General features: G+C 35.3%; 1 pseudogene; it reads left to right on the top strand.

The window, feature by feature from the left end:
* The first annotated feature begins 1,635 nt into the window (after positions 1-1,635).
* Positions 1,636-2,858, top strand: LOC110205116 (histidine protein methyltransferase 1 homolog; annotated as a pseudogene).
* Positions 2,859-14,304: the final 11,446 nt, after the last annotated feature.

Below are 14,304 nucleotides of genomic sequence, written 5' to 3'. Positions count from 1 at the left end.
TTAATTTTATTTTTAGATATCACACCTTTATCTTCAACTCACCCTGTGCCCTCTATCTATCTATCTATCTATCTATCTATCTATCTATCTATCTACATACATACATACATACATACATGCATATAATTTTTTTCCTCCAACTACCCTAATATTGACAAAGTTCTCATGAGTTACAAATATCATCTTTTCATGTAGGAATGTAAACAGTTATACTTTAACAAGTCCCTAATGATTTTCCTTTCCTGTTTATCTCTTCATGCTTCTCTTGAGTCTTGTATTTAAAAGTCAAATTTTCTATTCAGCTCTGGTCTTTTCATCAAGAAATGCATTATCTTCTTTGAGACTCATAACCACCTGTGAGGTCAGCTAAGCAGTTGGTATGACTCTCAGTTTGTAAATGAAGAAACAGGCTCTGAAAGAGGTTGAGTAATTTATTTACCCAAGCTCACACAAAGTAATTATGTGTAGCAAAGTTGGGACTCAAACCTGATCTCTTACTTCTTGTCTAGTTATCTTTCTGTTACATCATGCTACCTCTCTAAAAGCCTTGAAAAAAAAACATTTTTCATGTGAGGAGCAAACATAAAAATTATGGACATAAATAAAGGAAAGCTATATCAGTGAACTTAATCTTTGTGCTCCCATGCACTTGGATACCAAGAATACCATAAGTGGGATATATTAGATGACTCTGTTCCTGGTGAAATTGTTTGTTTCAAAAAGGAAAAAAAAATCAGCGATGTAAAATTTGTTTTCTGAGGGGCTACAGGTCAAGGCTAAAACGAATTGACAGATTTGTCTATTTTTACCATTTTTGTTTTTACATGAGATTTGCTTTGAAGGTTATACATAAAAGTAATGTGATAAGTATTTTAATCTTTTTTTTGTGAGGGTCAATATTTTAAAAAGATAAACAGAAAAGAGATAAATTACAAATACACAAAGAAGCAAAAACAATAAAAGGTTTGACTTTTGTTTATGATTGCCCTACAAAGTCAAAAAAGTAAGTGCTGAGTTGTAAAGTTTATAGCAATACCACTACTACTTCTGAATGGTATAGGAAAAAGAAAGACAAGTTTCTTGGAACATGAAAAATTGCCCTTTAGCTAATAGGACTGTCCAAGAATGCAATAAACATCTGCAAGGTGGTATCACCATAGCTGCTCAATCAGAGAGCAATTGATCGTGTTAAAGATAGTGTAGAGAGGAACCTAGAAGGGAAGAATGGCAGTAGATGAGGAGATAGATGTGATCTAAGGGAAAGAGCTCCAGGTTGGGACTCCAAAGCCCCAGTTCTGCTCTAGCTTATCTGCATTACATATATTTCTTACCAATAATTTTAGATAGATACTACCTGTCATTTTAAGGATAACTCCATTTATTCCCATGCTCTCTGGTGTCTTTAATAGGAATGGGTCCTGGGAAGACGCTGAGCATTCCCAAGTGGAGGATGGACTCCCAGGACCAGAGCTTGGACCTCGGCTGGATGGGCAAAATTGACAGATGATAAAAGCATGTAGGCAACAGTGAACTCTAGAACGTTATGCTTGTGGCTACAGATACAAATATCTGGAGAGAGTTTTTTCACCACAGCAAGGTTCTCAGGAAGAATGTCTTAACAAATTCATTGGATGAATGTTGAAATTTCCTCAAATCAGTAGTGATTTCCCCACTACTTAATATTTTGCTTATGGTTACAAAACACTTTTCATACCAGAGTTCTGTCCATTTAATGAGAAGATGGCATTCCAGTTTAATTTTACTATAGACAACCACCTAGAAAATGAATTACCAGCTCTTGGACATGAGGCCTTAGGCCCAGAATCTTCAGGAAAGACATAGTCTTAGAGAGTCATAAAGGAAAACTGAAGGGTGGAAAATTGTCCTCAAAAGAATGTGACTTATCTAAGGAGCTTTTGTGGGGATGCAAAGTATGAGCAGAAGTTAAAGCTTCTCAAGTCTATGACACTCACTGGTTAAATCAGATGAAATCATAAAGGATCCAAAAGAAAAGCAGCCTGATTTGAAAATGGCCAAAGAACATGATATCCCTAAAGATTCAAAGAAACTCGTAGAAAATAAAGTGGTAGAAGTTTTACCAGATCTCCACCACGTAAACTTGTCAGTAGTGAAAATGGCCTTTTTGAAAGACAACTCTAGTGGAGAAGACACAGTATCCCAAAGCTTTTCTTCTCACTCTGATCTCATCACAGGTGTCTATGAAGGAGGCTTGAAAATCTGGGAATGTACCTTTGACCTTCTAGCTTATCTAGCTGATGAAGAAGTGCAGTTTTCTGGGAAAAGATTGCTGGACCTTGGCTGTGGAGCAGAGCTTCTGGGTATAATTGCCCTCAAGGGAAAAGCTAAAGAAATCCACTTTCAAGATTATAATAGCACGGTAACTGATGAAGTAACCATTCCAAACGTCATAGTGAACTCCACTTGTGAAGGTGAAGATGATGAAGTGAGTGAGCCAGATTTGAAAAGGCGGAGGAACTCAAACCCAGCACAAGAACTTTTAAGCAAATGTTGATCCTTTTCTGGGGAATGGTATGAGTTTTCCAAACTTGTCCTAAGCAACAAAAAAGCTTTTGCGAAATATGACATCATTCTTACCTCTGAGACACGTATAATCCAAGCTATTACAGTGCTTTCCATCAAACTTTAGCTAATTTATTGGATGAAAATGGACGAGTGTTCTTAGCAAGTAAAGCACATTACTTTGCTGTTGGAAGTGATGTTCATCTCTTTCAGAAGTTTATAGAAGAAAGCAATGTATTTGAAACTAGGACACTCAAAATAATTATGACGGACTAAATAGGATCTTAATTAAAATAACCCTTAAGCATGTCCATTAAAGTCCACATGCTTTACTTTTTTTAAAAATGTATTAAACTGTTGACTAGAAGATTATTGCTCGAAGAATCAAAAAAAAATAGGAATGGGTCCTCTATTTTGTCAAAAGCTTTTTCTGCATCCATTGAGATAATCATATGATCTCTGTCAATTTTGTTATTGATATGGTCAATTATGTTGATAATTTTCCTAATATTGAACCAGTCCTGTATTCCTGGTATAAATCTTACCTGGTCATGGTATATTATCCTCATGATAAGTTGCTGTAATCTCTTTGCTAATATTTTATTTGAAATTTTTCATCAATATTCATTAGGGAAATTGGTCAACAATTTTCTGTTTTTGCTCTTCTTGATTTAGGTATCAGCACTATATTTCCATCATAAAACAAATTAGGTAGGGCTACTTCTTTGCCTGTTTTTTCAAAATAATTTATATAGTATTGGAATTAATTATTCTTTAAATGTTTGGCAGAATTCACTTGTAAATCCATCTGGCCTTGGCAATTTTTTCTTAAGGAATTCATTGATCACTTGTTCAATTTCTTTTTTTGAAATGGGGTTATTTAAGTATTTTATTTCCTCTTCTGTTAAGCTAGGAAATTTATATTTTTATGAATATTCCTCCATTTCACTTAGATTGTCAGATTTATTGGTATACAATTGGGCAAAATAGCTCTCCTAATTATTGTTTTAATTTCCTCTTAATTGTGGTGAATTCCCGCTTTTCATTTTTCATACTGGTCATTTGGTTTTCTTCTTTCTTTTGTAAAATAAAATTAACCAAAGGTTTATCTAGTTATTGTTTTTTTTTCATAAAAGCAGCTCTTAGTTTTATTTATTGGTTCAATAATTTTCTTAATTTCAATTTTCTTAATTTGTCATTTGATTTTCAGAATTTCTAATTTGGTATTTAGTTAGTGATTTTTAATTTGTTCTTTTCTATATTTTTTAGTTTTATCCCTAATTCATTGATCATCTCTTTCTCTACTATATTCATTTAAACATTTAGAGATAAAAAATTCCCCTAAGAACTGTTTTGGCTATATCCCATAAGTTTTGGGATGTTGTCTCATTATTATCATTCTCTTTGATGAAGTTATTGATTGTTTCTAGTATTTGTCATTTGACCCATTCATTCTTTAGGAATTGATCAGGGGTATGGAACCTGTGGTCCCAAGGGCACACGTGTCCCTCCAGGTCTTCAAGTGCAATATTTCACAGAATAAATCAGTCAAAGTCACACTTGAGTACCTAGAGAGACACATGTGACCTCAACGCTACAGGTTCCCCACTCTTGGACTAGAATATTTAGTTTTCCATTAATTGTTACAGTATGTTTCCATGGCCCTGTATTACATGTAGTTTTTATTGCATCTTCATCTGAAAATCATGCATTTAATATTTCTGTCTTTCTATATCAGATTATGATGTTTTTATGCCCTAGTATATGGTTAATTTTTGTGTAGGTGCCATGTGCCATTGAGAAAAAGGTAATTTCCTTTTCATACTCATTCAATTTTCTCCAGAGGTCTACCACATTTAACTTTTCTAAAATTCTATTCACCTCCTTAACTTATTTCTTTTTTATTTTGTGGTTGGATTAATTTAGTTTTGAGAGGGGAAGGTTGAGGTCCTCTGATAGTATGGTTTTGCTATTTCTTCCTGTAACTCATTTAACATTTCCTCTAAGAATTTGGGTGCTATACCACTAGGTGCATGTATTTTTAGTATTGATATTACTTCATTGTCTATAGTGCCTTTTAGGAAGATGTAGTTTCCTTCTTTGTCTCTTTTAATTAGTTCTATTTTTGCTTTTGCTTTGTCTGAGACAGGATTGCTATCCCTGCTCTTTTTACTTCAGCTGAAGCTTAATATATTCTGCTCTAGGCTTTTACTTTTACTCAGTATGTATCACTATGTGTTTCCTGTAAACAACATATTGCAGGATTCTATTTTTTAATCCACTCTGCTATTTGCTTCTGTTTTATGGGAGAATATATCCCATTCACATTCACAGTTATGGTTATTAACTGTCTTTTTCATCATCCTATTTCCTACCCTTTTATACTTTTCTCTCTCTTTTCACCCTTTCCCACCACATCAGTGTTTTGCTTCATATCACTGCCTCCCTCAATCAGCCCTCCCTTCTATGAGCTTCCCTCCCTTTTCTTTCCCCTTTTACCTACTGCTTCTTCTCTCTCTTCTGCCCTTCCTTCTATCCACCCCTCCCTTTTCTTTCTCCTTTCTCTATAGTGTAAGATAGATTTCAGTTGTATGCCCAATTCATTAATCTCCTCTTTTTCTATTTCATTTATGTAAGCATTTAGAGATATAAAACTTCCCCTAAGAACTGCTTTCACTGCACCCCATAGGTTTTGGTATGTTGTCTCATTATTGTCATTCTCTTGAATGAAATTATTGATTGTTTCTATGATTTGTTGTTTGACCCAATCATTTTTTAGGATTAGATTATTTAGTTTCCAATTATTTTTTAGTCTATCTTTCTATGGCCCTTTATTACATATAATTTTTATTGCATCATGATCTGAAAAGGATGCATTTAATATTTCTGCCTTTCTGCATTGGATTGTGAGGTTTTTATGCCCTAGTACATGGTCAATTTTTGTGTATGTGCCATGTACTGCTGAGAAAAAAAGTATATTCCTTTCTATCCCTTCAGTTTTCTCCAGAGGTCTATCATACCTAACTTTTCTAATGTTCTATTCACCTCCTTAACTTCTTTCTTGTTTATTTTGTGGTTAGACTTATCTAGTGCTGAGAGGGGGAGGTTCAGGTTCCCCACTAGTATAGTTTTGTGTCTATTTCTTCCTGTAACTCCCTGAACTTCTCCTGTAAGAATTTGGATGCTATACCATTTGGTGCATATATATTTAGTAATGATATTACTTCATTGTCTATGGTGCCTTTTAGCAGGATGTAGTTTCCTTCCTTATCTCTTTTGATTAGATCTATTTTTGCTTTTGCTTTGTCTGAGATCAGGATTGCTACCCCTGCTTTTTTCACTTCAGCTGAGCATAATATAATTTTGCTCCAGCCTTTTACCTTTACCCTGTATGTGTCACTCTTTTTCAAATGTGTTTCCTGTAAACAACATATTGTAGGATTATGGTTTTTAATCCATTCTGCAATCCATTTCCTTTTTATGTGAGAGTTCATCCCATTCACATTCACAGTTATGATTACTATCTGTGTCTTTTTCTCCATCCTTTTTTCCCCCATTTATGCTTTTCTTTCTCCTTTTTCCTTTCTCCCCTTCACTAGTGTTTTGCTTTTGACCACCACCTCTTCAGTCCCTTCCCCCTTTTATTATCCCTTTCCCCTTTCTTCCCCTTTAGTCTTACTGCTGCTTCCCTCCCTTCTAAACCCCCCTCCCTTTTCTTTCCCCCCTCCCTTTTATTTCCCCTTTTCCCTCCTTCTGCCTATAGGGCAAGTTAGATTTCTATACCTAACTGATCATATTATGCCCTTCTTGAGCCAAATCTGATGAGAGTAAGGTTCAAACAATGCTCCCCCCACTTTCCCTCTTCTGTAATAGGATTTTGTGTCTTTTCCTGTAATGTAATTTACCCTTGTCTGCCTCCTCCTTTCTCAGTACATTTTCTAAGATCAGATTGATCCACTTATTTGGATCCATTTAACCTTCCCAAACAAACCTAGGAACTCTAAGAACACAATTATAAAACACTTTTCACACAAATAAAGTCAGATCTAAATAATTGGAAAAGCATCAGTTGCTCATGGGTAGGCCAAGCTAATAAAATAAAAATGACAATCCTACCTGAGTTAATTTACTTATTCAGTGCCATACCAATCAAAATACCAAAAAATTATTTTATAGAATTAGAAAAAATAATAAGAAGATTCATTTGGAAAAACAAAAGGTCTAGAATATCAAAGGACTAATGAAAAGAAATGCAGGGGAAGGTGGCCTAGCAATTCCAGATCTTAAATTGCATTATAAAACAGCAATCATCAAAACTGCTTGGTACTGGCTAAGAAATAGGAGGTGGATCAGTGAAATAGGTTAAATATGCAAGACACAGTAGTCAATGACTATAGGAATCTATTATTTGATAAACCCAAAGACCCCAGCTTCTCAGATAAGAACCCACTCTTTGAAAAAAGCTGCTGGGAAAACTGGAAAAGAGTATGGCAGAAACTAGGCATAGACCCAAATCTCACACCATATACCAAAATAAAGTCAAAATGGGTTCATGACTTAGATATAAAGGCTGATACCATAAGTAAACTGGGAGAACAAGGAATAGTTTACCTATCAGATCTAAGGAGAACAGAAGAATTCATGACCAAACAGGAGATAGAGAAACATTATGAAAAGCAAAATGGATAATTTTGATTATGTTAAATTGAAAAGTTTTTGCACAAACAAAGCCAATGCAACTAAGATTAGAAGGAAGGTAGAAAATTGGGAAAGAATTTTTACAACCAGTCTCTCTGATAAAGGCCTCATTTCTAAAATATATAGAGAATTCAGACAAATTTATAAGAACACAAGCCATTCCCCAATTGATAAATGGTCAAAGGATATGAACAGACAGTTCTCAGATGAAGAAATTAAAGCCATCTATAGTCATATGAAAAAATGCTCTAAATCGTTATTGATTAGAGAAATGCAAATCAAAACAACTCTGAGGTACCACATCACACCTATCAGATTGGCCAACATGACAAAACAAGAAAATGATAAATGTTGGAGAAGATGTGGGAAAATTGGAACGCTAACACATTGTTTGTGGAGTTGTAAAATGATCCAACCATTTTGGAGAACAATTTGGAACTATGACCAAAGGGTTACAAAATGTGCATACCCTTTGATCCAGCAATAGCACGTCTAGGGCTATATCCCAAAGAGATCAAACAAATGGGAAAAGGACCCACATGTACAAAAATATTCATAGCAGCTGTTTTTGTGGTGGCAAAGAATTGGAAATTGAGAGGATGCCCATCAATTGGGGAATGGCTGAGCAAGTTGTGGTATATGAATGTAATGGAATACTATTGTGCTATAAGAAATGATGAACAGGCTGACTTCAGAAAACCCTGGAAAGACTTATATGGTCTGATGCTGAGTGAAGTGAGCAGAACCAAGAGGACTTTGTACACAATAACAGCCATGTTATGTGATGACTAATATTGTTAAACTGAACCCTTCTCAGCATTGCGAGGATCTAAGACATCTCCAGAGGCCTCGGGATGGAAAATGCTGTCCACATCCAAAGAAAGAACTATGGAAGTCAAATCGCTGTCACTTATTTTTACCTTCTATTGAGTTTTGTTTCATCTTTCTGATGGTTCCTCCTATTGGTTTTCATTTTTACTTACAACTTCACTAATGTGAAAATATGTTTAATGGGTATGTAAATGTAAAGCCTATGTCAGATTGTGCACTGTCTTGGGGAAGGTGGGGGGGAGGAACAGGGAGAAAAATTTTCAACTCAAAAGCATATGGAAAAAAACATTTAAAAAACTTTAAAAAAAGATAGATTTCAATAACCAACTGAGTATGTACGTTATTCCCTCTTTGAGCCAAATCTGATGAGAATAAGGTTCAAAAATGCTTACCCTCCCCACCCTTATTCTATCTACTGCAGTAGGTCTTTGTACCTCTTCATAGGATGTAATTTGCTTAATTCTGTTTCCCCTTTTCTTCTTCTCCTAGTACAATCCTTTTTTTTTATTCTTTTATTGATCAATTTTTTTTTTATCACATCCAAGTCAACTTATACCTATGCCCTCTGACTATGTATACTCCTTCTAAATGTCGTATAATAAGATTGTTTCAAGAGTTACAAGTACCATCTTCCCATTAGAGATATAAACAGATTAACTTTATTGAATAACATGGTTTTTTTTTTCTTGTTTGCCTTTTTATGTTTCTCTTGAGTCTTGTATTTGAAGATCAAATTTTCAGTTCAGCTCTGGTTTTTCCTCAAGAATGCTTGAAAGTCTCCTATTTCATTGAATGTCCATCTTTGTCCCAGAAAGATTATGCTCAAACTTGATGGGTATATTGGGTTGATGGCTGATTCTTGGTTGTAATCCAAGCTCCTTTCCCTTCTGGAATATCATATGCCAAGCATTGTTTAATGTAGAAATTGTTGGGTCCTGGCTATGGTTCCATATTTGAATTGTTTCTTTCTTGTTGCTTGCAGTATTTTCTCCTTGACCTGATACTTCTGGAATTTGGCTACAATATTCCTTGGAATTGTCATTTTGGGATCTCTTTCAGATGGTTATCAGTGGATTCTTTCAATGACTGTTTTGCTTTTGTGTTCTAGGATATCAGGGCAGTTTTTCTTGATAATTTCTTGAAAGGATGTCTAAGCTCTTTTTATGATCACTGCTTTCAGATAATTCCTGAATTATCCCTCCTCAATTTATTTTTTCAAAGCAATTTTTTTTTCCCAATGAGATATTTCACAAGGGGAAATTCTGTTCTGGGTCTTTTTCTCAATAATAGGGAGGAATTGTTTGCTGGATGGAAATGACACAAACCTTTTGGGGGAAGTGATCACTCTATGCTAAAGTTTTTCATAAAGAAGACAAAATCTGGACATAGTCTAACATGCTCTCTAGATTTGAGGAAAGGCAACTTCAAAGGATTCAGAAGAAAGGCAGGAAGGATCTCATGAAATAAAATGCCTAGGGGAAATCAGCCAAGCATGGTTCTGAACACACAGAGGGAAACAATTCCAATGAGGAAAGACAATAGTATTTGTCTGAAGAGACCAATATGGATGCATAGACTTATAAAATAATTTATATTCTAAAACAAATGGACAGAAGATGAAGACAAGGCTAGGTAAATTAGATAAATGAAAGGATGTAATTTAGTCATGTAAAAGTACTTTCAAGAATGCTAGAGGGAGGGGTGAAAGCAGTGACTTGCTTGAGCTCCCCCCCCCAAAGTCCTCCAAATACCTGTAAAAATGGCTGTAAACAAATTCTAGGGCAGCAGAACCCATAAAAAAGATAGAGTGAAACACATTTTTAGCCCAAGACAACCTGGATGGTTGATTAAAAAGGTCTTCTGTGCTGGGAGGGGAGAGGAACGAAATTCAGCGTGGGTGTGCAGGCAAAGACCAGGTCTCAGAGAACCTGGAACAGCCCTCAGAGGACTGAATCACAGGCAGCTATGGAAGTTTCCAGACTTCTCAATCCACAAACACCAAAAACAACTTAGAAAGTCAGTGGGCAAAGTCTGTGACCACAGTGAGAAAAAAGTTTGGTCTCAGTTCCGGTCCCAGCAGGGGCTGCTTCTGGAGTTTCTGGGCCACAGAGTGAGGGGGAATTGAGTGGTTGATGAGAGAGTGATCCAGGGATCTCTTTGCTCATGGTGAGGCAGGATTCTCTTGCTTTCCCTTGGTTGAATCTGGGTCACAGTTCTAGAAGGTGCTCCTGGGGCAAGAAGTGCTGGTGTGGTGGAGCTTATAGTGGCGGTATTGAGGCAATCCTCTTCACAGTTCCAGAACAGAATGGAGTCTTTGTGGTCACTAATAGACTAGAGCATAGGCCAAGAAAGGAGTAAACACCTCACCCCTTATCATACCACCTTGGAAGAACTGAAAATTTACAGGTCCCTAGAAATTTCTCTGAAAACACCTGCACAAAACCTCTGAACCTTGGGACAGTACATTCTCCACACTGGAAGCAGACTCTTACTTTAACAAAGAGTTTAAAACTCAAGTAATTGGCTGGGACATGAGCAAACTGCACAAAGAACCAGACCATAGAATCTTAGTTTGGTGACAAAGAAGATCAAAATATACAACCAGAAGAAGACAACAAAATCAAAGCTCCCACATCCCAAGCCTCCAAGAAAAAACATGAATCAATCCCAGGCCATTGTAAAGCTCAAAAAGGATTTTGAGAAGCAAGTAAGAGAAGTAGAGGAAAATCTGGGAAGAGAAATGAGAATAATGCAAGACAATCACAAAAACCAGGTCAACAGCTTGCTAAAGGAGACCCAAAAAGTACTGAAGAAAGCAATACCTTAAAAAGTAGCCTAACCTAAATGGCAAAACAGATCCAAAGAGCCAATGAGGAGAAGAATATCCTAAAAAGCAGAATTGCCCAGATGGAAAAGGAAGTCCAAAAGCTAATTGAAGAAAATACTTCCTCAAAAATTAGAATGGAGCAAATAGAAGCCAGTGACTTTATGAGAAATCAAGACCAAAACCAAAAGAATGAAAAAAATAGAAGACAATGTGAAATATCTTATTGGAAAAAAATACCTGGAAAATAGATCCAAGAGAGATTTAAATTATTGGACTATCTGAAAGCCATGATCAAAAAAAAAAAAAGAGAGCCTGGACATCATCTTTCAAGAAATCATCAAGGAAAACTGCTCTGATATTTTAGAACCAGAGGGCAAAATAGAAATTGAAAGAATCGACCAATCTCCCCCTGAAAGAGATCCTCAAAGGAAAACTAGCAATATTGTAGCCAAATTCCAGAGTTCCTAGGTCAAGGAGAAAATATTGCAAGCAGCCAGAAAGAAACAATTCAAGTATTGTGGAAACACAATCAGGATAACATAAGATTTAGCAGCTTCTATATTAAGGGACCACAGGGCATGAATTATAATATTCCAGAGGGCAAAGGAGATAGGATTACAACCAAGAATCACCTACCCTGAAAAATTGAGTATAATCCTCAGGGGGAAAATTGCTCATTCATTGAAATAGAGGACATTCAAGCATTCTTGATGAAAAGACCAGAGATGAATAGTAAATTTGACTTTCAAATACAACACTCAAGTGGAACATAAAGAGGCAGTTGGGGTTGAGTGGCTTGCCCAGAGTCACACAGCATCTAGGTGTCAGGTGTTCAGTCTAGGGTCAGATTTGAGCTCGGGTCCTCCTGGCTTCAGGTCTGGTGCTCTGTCCACTGCGCCACCTAGCTGCCCCTCTTTATTCTTTCAATGCTTTTAATAATCTTTCTTTTCTGATTTGGGTAATTTGGTTTTCCTTTTCCCTCTTTTTGATTTAATTTATGAATTTATCATAAATTATATCAGTCTTCTTTTTAAAAAAGCATTTTTATTTTTCAATTTGATAATTCTTTTGTGTCTATTTTTCTTCTTTTAGTTTCATAATTTACTATTTTGAAATTACTTCCAGAATATCAATTGATTAGTTTTCTAATTTATTTAACCACAAATTCATTTTTCCATTTCTCTCTTGTTAATATGATTAACCAAGAACATACAGTTGAGCATTATTTTGAGGACATCTCCAGAATTTTGATATGTTAAGTTAATATTTCTGTTCTCCTTAACATAATCTATTATTGTTACTCTGATTTATTCTTTAAAACAGTCATTATGTGCTTTTATTTTATGGTTTCCATACAGATATAGATTAAATATTTTCCTACTTAATTGGTTCTTTTTATTGAATTATAAAACATATAGTGACTGTAATTTATGCTTTTCTGAATTAATCCTTAATTTCTATATACTCTAGAACATATAAATTTGTGAATATTCCAGATGTGTTTGAAAGAAATATATTCCTCATTTTTCCCATTCAGTCCTCTCCATTTTTCTATCAAATCCAGTTTCTCCAAGACTCTTATTTGTTTACAATATATTTTTCATATATATGTTCAATGATGATAGTCTATTAGGAAATTTCATGTAATTCAATTAATTTTTTCTTAAAAATTTAATTTTATGCCATTATGACATAGCTGTCTAATACTGATATTTTCTCATTATCATCAATACCTTAAAAATTTACTATAATTTAAAAAAAAGAACTACTGAGTTTGAATGCAGATTGAAGCATACTATTTGCCCTTTTATTTTTCTTCTGTTTTGTTTTGTTTCTTCTTTCTTGTGGTTCCTATTGTTTCTAATTCTTCCTTACAATATGACTAATGTGAAAATGTTTAATAGGAATGTATATGTAGAGCCTATATCAGATTGCATGCTGTCTTGGGGTGTCTCAGGGAGGGAGATGGGTAGGGGAGGGAGAGAAAATTTAAAACTCAAAAGCTTGTGGAAGTGAATGTTGAAAAATAAAAATAAATAATTTTTTAAAATTATCAAAGAAAATTGCCCTGATATTCTAGAACCAGAGGGTAAAATAGAAAAGGAAAGAATTCACTCATCAGCTCCTGAAAGAGATCCCAAGAAGAAAACTCCTAGGAATATTGTCACCAAATTCCAGAGTCCCCAGGTCAAGGAGAAGCCAGAAAGAAAAAAATTCAAGTACGGTGGAAACACAATCAGGATAATACAAGATTTAGCAGCTTCTACCTTAAAGGACTGCAGGGCATGGAATATAATATTCTGGAGGGCAAAGGAGATAGGATTATAACCAAGAATCACCTGCCCAGCAAAACTGAGTATAATCCTTCAGGGGAAAAAATGGTCATTTGTGAAATAGAGGACTTTCAAGCATTTTTGATGAAAAGACCAGAGCTGAATAGAAAGTTTGACTTTGAAATAACAAGACTCAAGTGAAACATGGAAGAGGTAAACAGGAAAGAGAAATCATAAGACACTTATTAAGGTTGAACTGTTTACATTCCTGCATGAAAAGATGATATTTATAACTCATGAGACCTTTGTCAGTATAGGGTAGTTGCAGGGGAAAAAAATTACATGTATGTGTAGTAGATAGATAGATAGATAGATAGATTGATAGATTGATAGATTGATAGATACAGGGCACAGGGTGAGTTGAAGATGAAGGGGTCATACTGGAGAATTAAATTAAGGAGTGAGAAAACTTTATACTGGGAGAAAGAGAAAGGGAGAGGTAGAACAGGGTAAATTATCTCACAAAAAAAAACAAAAGAAGAAGCTCTTACAGTGGAGGGGAAACGGGAAGGTAAGAGGGAATGAGTGAATCTTATTCTCATAGGATTTGGCTTAAGGAGGGAATAACATACACATTCAATTGGGTATGGAAATCTGTCTTACCCTACAGGAAAATAGGGGGAGAAGGGGACAAGAGAGTAGGGGAATGATAGAGAGGGCAGATTAGGAAAGGGGGTGATCAGAAGCAAACAATTCTGAGGAAGGACAGAGTCAAAAGAAAGAATAGAATAAATGGGAGGGCAGGACAGGATTAGGAAATAGAGTTAGTTTTTCACAACATGACTACTATGGAAGTGTTTTGCATAACTGTACATGTATAACCTAAAAAAAAAAGAATTCTAGAGTTTAGAATGAGCTGAAGCTGATGAAGGAAGCTAAGCTAATTCACTTAGCTAGGTGGTACAGCAGATAGAGCTCTGGGCCTAAAGTCAGGAATACCTGAATTCAAATAAAGTCTGAAACTGTTAGCTATATGATCCTGAGCAAGACATGTAAACTCTATATGCCTTAGCTTCCTTATCCATAAAATGAGAATAATTACTTTATAAGGTTGTTGTGGGAATCAAATGGCAT

This window comes from Phascolarctos cinereus, unplaced genomic scaffold, assembly GCF_003287225.1.
Source record: "Phascolarctos cinereus isolate Bilbo 61053 unplaced genomic scaffold, phaCin_HiC Scaffold_2;HRSCAF=192, whole genome shotgun sequence".
NCBI lineage: Eukaryota > Metazoa > Chordata > Mammalia > Diprotodontia > Phascolarctidae > Phascolarctos > Phascolarctos cinereus.
This window is presented reverse-complemented; position numbering and strand designations above follow the sequence as displayed.